The 11998-nt window shown below is 43.8% G+C and overlaps 1 non-coding gene across 1 annotated transcript; it reads right to left on the bottom strand.

Moving 5' to 3' along the window:
- Positions 1-787: 787 nt before the first annotated feature.
- Positions 788-859, bottom strand: trnag-ucc (transfer RNA glycine (anticodon UCC)). The gene has a single exon. It is a non-coding gene; the product is annotated as a tRNA-Gly (tRNA).
- Positions 860-11998: the final 11139 nt, after the last annotated feature.

Below are 11998 nucleotides of genomic sequence, written 5' to 3'. Positions count from 1 at the left end.
TAACCACGGCTGGGAAAGGCGAAGATGATGCTTTCTTCCTCTGTTTTCAATACACATGTTTTCATGCTGATGGATATGTAGTAATAGTTATCTAGCAATGCACTTGAGATGATCTGATAATTGTAAATATGGCTGACAATTGATATTAAATGAGAATTGATCCTTAATATGCCAAATGTTTCACTCAGATTGTAATATTAGGATGTTTTTTTTTTTTCAGAACTGTTTATTACACATCTGGTGTCATATTTGTGTGTATATCCAGTGATATGCACGAGGGTAGAGATGCAGGAGACTGTGTGTTTGAGGTGTTATAGAAATGTATAATTGTAAAAAAAGGGTAGAGCTGCATGTCCATGTATACCTACAGTACAGCAGTAAATGAGTGTCAATTTGGAATAAATTAAAAAGGCTTCATTTGTCCTGCATATAGCATGCGGCCCTTCACTTGGTTTTACATACAATAAAACATACAATATTTACATACGATTCTCATCGCAGTTTACAATTTCAGTCAATTTCGCACTGTAAGAAAAAAATGTATTTACAACAGGAATTGCTTACATCAGTTTCAGAGGTTTTCACTTCAAGTCAAGTGGCTTTATTGTCATTTCAGCCGCATACAGCTAGTTAGTACACAGTGACATGAAACAACGTTCCTCCAGGACCACGGTGCTCCATAAACACCACAGAGCTACAAGAGACTACACATTACTACATAAAGTGAGGGACCAAAAGCTTCAGTACTGTTTGCCAGACAGCAGCAGGGTGAAGAGTTTAGAAGAACTGCGTTGGCCGGGAATCGAACCCGGGTCAACTGCTTGGAAGGCAGCTATGCTAACCACTATACCACCAACGCACTTATTCACCTTCCACATCTACCTAAAACTATTTACATAAACTTCTGCCTCAGGTTTTACAACTTGATAAGACATCCATGTAGATGATATGATAGAAATTATCCAGCTTCTGTGGCATTGAGCTGATCATCTCCTCATCCCTAAAGATTCCCTCAGCTGTGAAGTCAGTGTGGGGATCTGTAATGAAATCACACCACTGAAGTCCGCTGAAGGCCAGTTGGCCTTGAACCTGATGATAGTACTTGTGGCTCTTCTTAAGGCAGGCCTGGCCTTTACCTGGGATCAGGTGTTTAACTTGTGCACCATTTTCAACATGGCGTCTCTTTACCTCAGCCCAAATGGAGGTATTTCTCTGGGGTTGAAGACTTTAGCATCAGGACCGGCTGCAAGGTGATGTGCGTCAGGGTGGATGATGATCCCACACTGTGTCACAGAGACATCACAAAAATCATTCATCTGAGAAAGCTGAAGGTGACGAGCCTCCTCATTGTTCCTCATGGACCTGTGACATCGCCCTCTCACTGTCACCTCATCCACAGCTACATTCGAAACTAGAAAAGGCGCAACATTAACCATGAATACGCTGCTGACTTTTATCTTACAATCCAGAATCTGGAGCTAACAGCAGTAATATGGAAACGTGGTTGCAGCAAGAGTTTGCGGTCTGTACTACAGTAACCTAATCAAGAACAGGGCCTAAAGACTTTCTATTTGCAAAACAGAAAGCTAACAGATTGATAACATCCACTACCGTTATCCTAGCACCGTCGCTAACGTAAGGGCCAGAAAAGACAAAAACACTGACCTTCAGAATCAGACAGGTACTGCTCAGTGAGAGTGTGTAGCCTTTACAGAGTTTGGAACGTGTCGTGAGGGAAAATGTGTCTGCGAGTCGTTGTACATCATCTAGCCGTATTTGTGGCAGACGTACAAGGGACTGGGTGAACTCCATGCTGGTGGCGCTAGCATTCCACTACGCTGGCGGAAGGAAACACACACCGCTTCGAGTCAGAACGCAAGTTTCCTGACGTCATGTGAAAAGGGCCTATTGTCTGAGACTGAGTAACACTATCACAACATTTACTCCATTCTTAAGAGATAAGACTAAAGAGATGATGGTTGACTTCAGGAGGAAGCCGTGTAGATCACTCACCACTGCACATCAACGCAACCACTGTGGAGTCAAAAGCTCCAGGTTTGTTGGTGCACATGACGGAGGACCTCTCTGCTATAACGTCAGGGAGAACAGGAACTACAGGACGGTCCACAACATTAAAGGTAACTATAAATGGATAAAAGTAAAATGAGAAATCCTCCAAAAAAAAAACAACTATTTTGTGTTTTGTCTCCTCAGGAACTGTGACTCAGGAGCGTTTCCCGTTGGGTTCCTTTACGTCTGACGTTTCTGATTTATCAGCACCATGAGCGTTACTGACGTTTCTCAACCAACCGTTTACATCACGAACCTTCTGAAACTTCTACCATCACACACACACACACACACACACACACGCACACACACACACGGAGTCTGATCACACGACGCAGCTAATAAACACAACCCAGTGTCTTCTTTCAACACAAGGCACTTCCTGGACGATGGAAGTTTCTAGAAACGCCATTTTAGACCAGATGTTCACATTGCCTCCTCTCATTAGTACATCAGGAGGCCATTTTATTTTTCTCCAGAGTCTCAAGACCTAAATATTTCCCTTCACACTATGATCACATTATACAGGTGATGATTTCTACGTTCTGTTCATTTTCTCCTTTTAGGAAACACTCTGGCTTTGTTTTAGCCGCTTTAAGAACGTGGATTTGGTCAAAAACTCCGTTAAATATATGTCCTGTCTTAACATATATAAAACTAAAATATATGTAAGAGTATCAGTGTTTAATATGAACCTATCTGTACAAATATATTTAAATATATTGCAGATTATAGAGACATGTTCTGTAAAATGTTCCTTTGTAAATGGATCTGAAATCAATCTGTACTAATAAAACTGTAGGAGGAATAAAAGAGTTCATTATATCACAGAGTCTCAATCATTTTACAGCTGAATGTAATCAATAAAAGGAAGGAAGGAGGGAAGGAAAAGCCCAGACTTCCTGATGATGGCAGTGCAGGTTTTCTGAATATTACAGTACACTGTATAACAATAATAATGGAGTGAGAGCTCAGGACAGTTCCTCTCCTCACCAGCAGAGGCGCCTTCTCTCCTGTGTCTGTGTAGAAGTCTCACTTACACACACAAATACAACACAAACTGCACATTTACACCATTTGTATAAATCATCTGTGGAATTGGAGCAGAATATTAGCTATATTTTATTCAAACTGCAGTTAGATTCAGTTGGATGTGATTTATTCTGGGTTTTAACAGTTTAAATCCATTTCATTCAACCAGCCAGTCCATTAAAGTGTAATATTCTATTAAAAAGTTTCTCCTCTAATTGAACCCAGCAGATAGGAAAGATGGAATGTGTTTACAGCCTGTGACTGTGTGAATGCGAGAGCTGTGAGGGGTTTCAGAAGCGATAGAGCATAAAAAATAACATTAAATGGCGCTGGAGATGTGAAATCCAGTGGAGATGCTAATGATGCTAAGCTGCTGTTGTTAAATCAGCTCAGTGTGAGAGACAAAATGGCGGACACGAACACATTCTGTTCTATTTACACAATATCACCACAGCACTGAAATCATATTTACGCGCTAATTATTTCATTTCGCTCCCGTTTTATTGAAGTTTACTGAAGTTTAAGATTAGAAAGCTAATATAAAGTTTGTTGTTATCAGCGTCCTTGCAGCAATAAACCGTCTCCCGCTTCAGCAGCACTGAGCTACACAGGACGCTGTGGAGCTGCTACGTGATTGGCTGATGCTGCAACAGAGCAGTAACGTGATTGGTTCCCGCGCCAAATGATTGACACTGGGCCCGCCTCCGATATGGCCGAGTTAAAAAAGGAACGGATTTAGAACGTAAAGCTGTAAGAGATGGGGGACTGTGACGTCACAAGAGGAGGCTATGACGTCACAGGAGGAGAAGGGACAAAAACCCTGATTTCAGGTGTTTAGTTCAGTTACTGTATTTTACAGATCACACGCCAGGTGAGCTCCTCTAACCCTTACTATTATTATTATTATTATTATTATTGTTATTGTTGTTGTTGTTGTTGTTGATGTTGATGATGATGGATGAATAATTATGGAGGTGATTAAAAAGCCAGACTTGTTGGTGTGAAAGGTGTGAAAGATGAGCTGAGATGAATCCAGGCCTGAGTTTAAACATGGCGTGTAACGAAGCCGCTCCTGAACACTGACTTTATTCTGATCCCTTTGCTGTAGGACTGAGGATTACACTTTACACTTTCACTGATGTGTGCGGCTCGCACATGCTTTAGTTCACTGCGTTAAAAAGAGTCACTGATGAATCGCTTCTGAACACAAATCCGCCCGCTGTTCAGCTTTTACTGCGCACTTCCTTATTCTGGCTTTTCCACTTTCTTACAGCTGAAGAGTTTTTACACAATCTGCTTTAATTAACGACCTGTTTGTGTTTTTATAGAGAAAGCAATCCGAGAGAAACTACTGGATTCATACCCACGTGATTCAAAGGTGAGTCGAGTTCATGTGAATCAGTGAATCAGTTTGAACATGAACAGGATGATGTCAGTGATTCATTTGATTCTGGGGCTGAAACAGGAAGGGTGCTAATATTTATGCTCGCTGTTGTAGTTATTAAAAACTCTGCTAGGATTGAATTTGAACTTTGATGATCAAAATGCTAAAGTTAGTGAAGCTGCTGTGAACTCCATGTGCTCTCTACAGATGAGTGAGAAGAAGAGAAGTAGCCAGAGAGGAACAGCTGGAACAGCTGGAGCGTGCACTCAGGACTCCACATCTGACCAGAGACTGAAGTGTTTCAGGGACATTATGGACGTCGTTCTTCATCTGAGCGATGAGTATGTTCATTTTTACTGATTTCTGACTCGCAGTAACATTTTATTCATTTACACTGGAATAAATGCTGATTTCCTCTGTGTGTGTGTGTGTGTGTGTGTGTGTGTGTGTGTTTAAAGGGAATGGAAGGCTGTGACCAGGGACATGAAGAAGAAGGTAAGAGTGTTAGAATAACGAATAATGAACCAGTTTCATTTAGTGGAACACGCTGGAATGTCACTGATCATATTTCATATTCAAGAAGCTGATTTTCTTTGTTTTATTTCAAAAGGTCACAAAGTTGGAGTTTGCGGTTCTGTGCACGAAGATCGCGACGTCAGCGGCGTCTTCTGCCATCAGGCGTTTACTGACGCCTCTCATCGAAAGCTTCGGGATCGATTTGATTCTCCAGGCGAAAGACAACCTGAAGAAAAGGGCGGAGTCTAAATGGAGGAAGTGGTCTGACTCAGACGCCTCAGCTCAAAGGTAAACTTTACCCACCTGATGCTCAGATTTCACTCTTAATATTCACCATGATGAACTTTACTGCACTGTTTAATCCACACCGTCTGACCAATCAGAATCCAGGATTCAGCAGCGCTGTGCTGGAATGACTTGTAGTGCTATCAGATGGGTTTCCGTGGTTTCTGATCAATTGGCTGTGGAACGGAACAATGGCAGAACAAACGATATTCAGAAAGAGAAAGAAATTCAACGCAGATTGTCGTTTTTCACTCGCATTTATTTATTTAAATTCACGTGAACGCTGATGTAAAAATAATATGAATTCCCGTTAATGTTCTCTCTTTCCTGTGTGTGTGTATAAAGATCGCCTATGGAGACGTCTGATTTCATCTGTCAGCTCGTTCAGAGAATCGCCACTCAGACCAAAGCTGCGATGCTGGAGGCGATCCGGAGAATGGCATCAGGACGAAGGGCGATCTGCTCGGCGAGTGCTTCATCATCTGCAGAAGATCAGATCTCACAGCCAGATGATCTCAGCATGGCATGCACCAATGAGATCTGTGAGAAGATCTTGGCCCTCTATCAGTCTGATGACTTCGACAGACCTGGAGGAGAGAAAACTTCAGGAACGAAGCTAAAGTCCCACCAGGAGGTCCATGGAATAATGAAGGGCTTGGAAGAAGTTGTCTCCATCAGCAGGTCCTCTTTTGAATTAATGCTAAAATCCTCGAGCCCTGATTCGGTCCCTGTGACGACTAAAGTGATGGCTCCTGATTGTGCTTCATCAGCTCCTAATGCTGAGAGGCTTTTCAGTGATCAGTTTCTGAGCAAAGCCACACAAGAGGTCAGAAAAGTTCTTCTGAAAACAGAGGAAACAATCGCTGCTTCAATGTCGTCCCAAACCTCCGTCCCTGTCCGCAGTGAGATAGAAACAAATTCCCTGATGGAGGAGGTCGAGAGCACAGCCTCAGAAATTCTGTGGGAATTATTATTTATACTTATACAGTCACTGAGTAAAAGTTCATCAGGCGTCAGCAGCAACAACGCTGACCAGCCTGGTCCAGAAGATGAGCGGAAGAACTTCCTCTCTGGTGCTCAAAAGATCCATGAGAACATCTTCGAGCAGGTGTTCATGTTCGTCTCTGGGCGGAAGCGAGCAATTTCCGAAAAGAACAAGTTCATTTTGGACGTCTGTCCTAAAACTGCTGCTGAGGTCGAGGTCAGGTCGGAGAACGTCCAGGAGCCTGCTGCTGCTGCTGAACGTTTCCTCGATAAAGCCATTCTGGTTGCGAGTGAGATCCTAGAGAAGTGGTTATCTTCTCACATTTCCACAGGGTCATTCAGTGGGAAAGATTCGAGTTCCAGCACAGAGTCGTCACCGACGGCGTCAGTAGATCTGGATCGAGTTACTGCTGAAATCGTAAACACGGTGATCAGTGGAATTGCTCTGGAGAACGGAATAACTGACGTGGAAAACGGATCGGAAGCTCGGGTAGGTGAAGCTCAGGTGAGTGATGCTGATGCTCGCTCAGCTCCCTGCTCAAAGAACTTCTCAGACGTTTTCACGAAGCTCCGAAGTCTGATTGGACTTGGAGATAAAAAGAGACAGTCGTGCTCGTGCCTGAAGAACGCAGGAGCAGCAGCAGCAGCAGCAGAAGTGACTGATGCTCAGAGCCTCGTGTCCGTCAGCGAAGCTCCAAACCTGCAGGCTGTTATTGACAGCTGCACTGAGGAGCTCATCGAGAAGAACGCAGATTTATTTCTGCGTGACGAGCTGCTGGCCAAGTCCAGCTCTTCTAAAGCTCCTCGGCTCAGATGGTTTGCGTTCCTGCGGCCGCGTAAATCCGATCAGCAGATTGTTTCCGAGGTAAAAAAGACCTGTGAGGTGAGCAGTTCTGTCCCTCTGAGGTCTAAGGAGCTCCTCAATAAAGCCACTCAGGTGGTGAGTGAGATGCTGCTCAGAAGGTTGTCCACAGCAGACTCCTCAAGGTGCTCATTAGAAGACGTGCAGAATGCCGTCAGTACCGCAGATTCGCTCATCAGGGTTTTACACGAATGTGACGAGTCTGTGAAAGAGGAGACTAAGAGCTCGGACGCTCTCGATGCCTTGTCCTGCTTCTTTGACATCAGAGAAGCAGAATCTGCCAAAAAACCAAGGAACATCTTGAGAAAAGTGCGAAGTCTCCTTCAGGCGTTTTTCTCCAAGGCATCTGAAGCTCTGAGCTTTCCCACACACGAGGAGAGGGTGGAGGAGAAGGTGGACCTGGACCTGTGCACCAACAGGGTCATTACTGAAGTCATTGATTTGTTAAGGAGTGAGCTGACAGCTCCACCTGCGGTGAAGAACGATGACGCCTATTTCCACACCAAATCCACCAGGCGTGTGAGTGACATCATCTTCCGAATAGTGGAATCCTGTCCTCTGCTGCCCTCACAATTCCCAAAGGAACGCCACACGGAAGCGCGTCTCAGGAAAGTGGCGTCCGCTTTAAATCTGCAGATCGATTCTACAGCTTCTGAGATTTCCCGAACTGTTAGCTCCACTGTGCTGCAGTTTATAGACGCAGACAGGAAGTCGAGGCCTTCAGTCCAGAGGAGTTCATTCGCTCCTCTGCACCTTTTCACTGTGGTGCACAACCAGCTGAAGAATTTCTTCACTTCCTTCTCTAAACGTGTTGCTGATGATGAAAGGACAGACGCGTCAGCACAGTCAGAGAGGGATGAGGATCGTGTCACTCCCATCTACATCAGCGAGGATGGCACGGTTCATGAGCTCACAGAGCTGGAGGATCTTTCTCTGGAGGAGATGATACATCGACGATCACGTGCTATAACGGACGTGATCGCAAAACTCCTCCTGAGGAACGTGGATAGGGCAGGAGATGTTGGCCAGTGTTCATCAGATTCTGTTCTGGGGAGAGGGAACATCACGTTACGCTCCATCCAGTTACCTTCTGAGTGCGTTTACACGTTTGCAGAGGAGTCCATCAAGGCTTTACTGCAGAATGTGCTGAACGCCGGGCCGAGCGCAGGAAACGAAGCTCAGGAAAGCAGCTTGGTGGACAAATCAACCGGTTGTCCTTCTGCTACAGCGCTCGCACGTGAACTCGAGGACGCTGGGACTTCCTCTGTGTGTCGTATTAACGGTTTGCATCCTAAGTCTCCTCAGCTATCAGCAGCTTCCTCCAGCTCGTCTCCTCGTGCTGACGTGGAGGAGACTCGAGAACATCTGAGCCTCACCGATCAGCAGAATCGAAGTAGAAGCGATGGACGCTCCTCACATCCAGCAGCTGAGGATCAGGAGAAGAAAAAGAGGCTTGGACTCCTCACAAGGAACGGGCGCGTGATCAGACGTGGCGTTAAGGTATGCAGGACTTTTCCCCCTAAATGTTCTCCTGTGGTTTTGAGTTCACAGTTTTGTGTGGATTTTATTTGTAGTTATTGATAATTGAAGGGTTTATTTAACATCAGTCGCTCGATTTACAGCATTAATCATGTTCTTTAAGGTGATTAGTCGTCTCAGACGTCCGTTTCTGCTTCCTGATTTATCTTTTTATCTTCAGTGTCCCAAGAAGTGGAAGAAGAATCAGAGCAGAGTTCCTCTGACAGGCGATGACCAGCCGACCCCTTCCACCTCCGCAAATCTTCACAGCTGTAAGTCTTTAAAACGAAATGAAGCTGCGATTTTTCACCACGTTTATGCCGCGTGTCCTTTTAGTGTCTAACGCGTGTTTTTGTCCTTCATTATCACTCTGTATTCTGTACTTTAAATAAGAATAAATGATGATAATGATCCTGTTTATTTATGACGTGAGCTGATGATTTTTACAGAGCGTGATGATCATGTTTAAGAGTTTGAGTTTTTATCGGTTCCTGCACCGTGTGTCCTGATAACGAGCTGAAAGAACAGTTTTTGTCGTGTTGCTGTAATTCTGCTTCTTCTCCTGTTTCCAGCTTCACACAGAGAATCGAAGGCCTCGGGGTCGGTCTTCAAGAACGCTTGCAGAAGGCTGGGCAGGATCTTCTCCAACATCTCCAAGACCTTCACCAGCTGCTCCAACCCTGAAACCGCTCCGTAAACTCGTCAGCGTCGGCCTGAGCCCGGTGACCGTTAACCGAGTTACCGTGGTAACAGGCACCAGCGACGGAAAACAAACAAACAAAAACAAACAAAAAACAAACAAACAAACAAAAACAAACAAACATAATGCAAAAAGAAAAAAACTCCAACAAAAAAACCCCAAAACAAACAAACAAAAATAACCCAAAAAGAAAAAAACTCCAACAAAAAAACCCAAAACAAACAAAAACAAACCAAACAAAACAAACAAACAAAACAAACAAACAAAAATAACCCAAAAAGAAAAAACTCCAAAACCCCTCCTCCCCCCAAACAATCAACTAAAAACAAATAAATAAAATGTTGGATTACGCTAATAAAATGTGTCTTTCTGTATTTTTATAACTTTTATTTTATCTTTCCATTTTATTCTACACATTTTGAAATCGCTTTCTACAGATATGAATGACTTTATTAGTGCGTTTTGCGTTGTGTTTATTTGTGAATATTTATGAAGTGTGTGTGCAGTATTTAGTGAATTTTACGCTTGTGTGTGTGAAAGGTATTGATACGGTTTTAGCTTCATATAAACCACTTGGACTTTTATTTACTGCGTGTTAAACAAACGCACAGAATAAATGCACCATAGACAGAACTTCTCGTCTTCTCAGGAGGATTTGTGTGTGTGGGTTTTTTGTCTTTGTGTATTTTATATATACACAGGGCCTCATTTATCCATCTTTTCATTCCTGACACAGCTCATTTACATATAGCGACGCCCACAAAACTCCATAAAAGGTAAAGTGCACAGACAGCTGGGAGCACGAAATAAGCGATCAGGGTAAAGGCTGAAAAACAGAAGTGGAAGATATTACGCTGATTTCTTTATCATAACTGAACGATTGGTTTTTCATTTCTACTCGCTGTTCAGTGTGAGAGTTTTATCACAGAGGAGAAGTGTTTATTAAAGACACCGGTCTGAGAAACTCACACAGTCGATCAGTTTCCACTGAGATTTTTTCCTCCGTTTCTGTGGCCAGCTGTTCTAAGCTTTAGAACGGACTGCACTGATATTACGCTGATATTAGCTGAAGTGCAGCTTAAAACGCCGCATCAGCTAACTCAGAGCTGTAGCTACAGCTTCATCATTGATGGGAAAAGTGCTGAACTGTAGTGGGATCATTGTGGCAGGTATATTAATGTTACCGTTGTCATGACTGACTGAGCTACTTTCTGTTAGATAACTCGATCACAGATCACAGAGACGAAGCTGAGCGTCTACTTCGCCAGGAACAAAGAAACACGAGGCTGTAAACGTACAAACTGAAAACAGGTGAGAATAATCAGGAAACACCAGGGAGACGACCAATGACAGTACAGGGGAGGAGACAGGACATGAACCAGCACACACACAGAGGAGTGTGGCATAGCGCTGCGGGCCGCTGTGTGCACTGAGCGCCTCTACACACAGCGCTCGGCTCGAGGGGAATCCGCGATGAGGACAAACAGCTAATGTAAGGTGCAACCCAATATATAAACAGCAGTCAACATTTACACTCAACACAATCTCTATTTTAAGGAGAATATCGCTGCTCTCCATCATCTTCATCTGGCTCTGACACCTGCAGTAAGATCCACATCTGAATGAAGAAGTGATCTTTCACTGGCTGCTTGTTCTGTTGGTGGAGTTCGTTTAAAAAGGAGTGACTGGTTGACCCGTGGCCAGTGGGAGCTCAATGGTTACTGATCAGGGCTTCAAGCCTCAGCACCACCAAGCTGCCACTGTGAGGTCCTTCACCCTCTCTGCTCCACAGGGAGCTGGATCATGGCTGACCCTGCACTCTGACCCCCAGCTTCCTAACAGGCTGGGACATGAAAAGAGTTTATCAGCAGCAAAAATACTGGAGGAGATATCAGGGTTAACTGAACCTAGAAAAGCCACAGAACACTAATCCCCAAAATAATGTGTGGAGATGTAACTTCCAGTGGAAGATGATCTCCTTCTCCATTCACTAACATGGGAATGGGCGGGGTTTAAAACCGTCCTGCAGCCACTAGAGGAGTTCCTGTTACAGCGTCCAGCCGTAGATACAGTCACTGGTACACACCCAGAAACACCTCCACACCAAACCATTAGCGTTCTCCCCACACACAGCACTGCAGATACACACGATGTGTAGTTAGCTCATGAGAGGACTGAACACGAGCACATCTCTGTGGGACACGTTTACTCACGATCCGCCTCAAACACGCAGCAACACACAAATATACACCAATATACACACTGTGAGAGAGAAAGAGTGTGTGTTACTGTGTGTGTGTGTGAGTGTGAACACTGGAGGGAGCTACATCTATGAAAAGCCAAACCCTGAGCCTCACTCATGAATACACACTCACAAACACACACACACACACACACACACACACACACTACACAGCTTCTACTTTTATAAATCCACATTGTAGTGTTCAGGTGAATTAAAACATGTTACTATTACATTATTATTATTATTATTATTATTATTATTATTATTTTAAATAATTACACTGTATTTATTTACATTTGTGTTGTGTGTCTTCATGATCTGTTGCTGTTTATTACATCTCAGTTTTATACATGAATAAAACTGTGTAAAAGTGTGTAACGTCAGAAAACAGAGCTGAGTGTA

Source organism: Pangasianodon hypophthalmus, chromosome 19 (assembly GCF_027358585.1).
Source record: "Pangasianodon hypophthalmus isolate fPanHyp1 chromosome 19, fPanHyp1.pri, whole genome shotgun sequence".
NCBI classification, from domain to species: domain Eukaryota; kingdom Metazoa; phylum Chordata; class Actinopteri; order Siluriformes; family Pangasiidae; genus Pangasianodon; species Pangasianodon hypophthalmus.
Note: the sequence above shows the minus strand (reverse complement) of the source record. Positions and strands in the feature narration are given on the sequence as shown.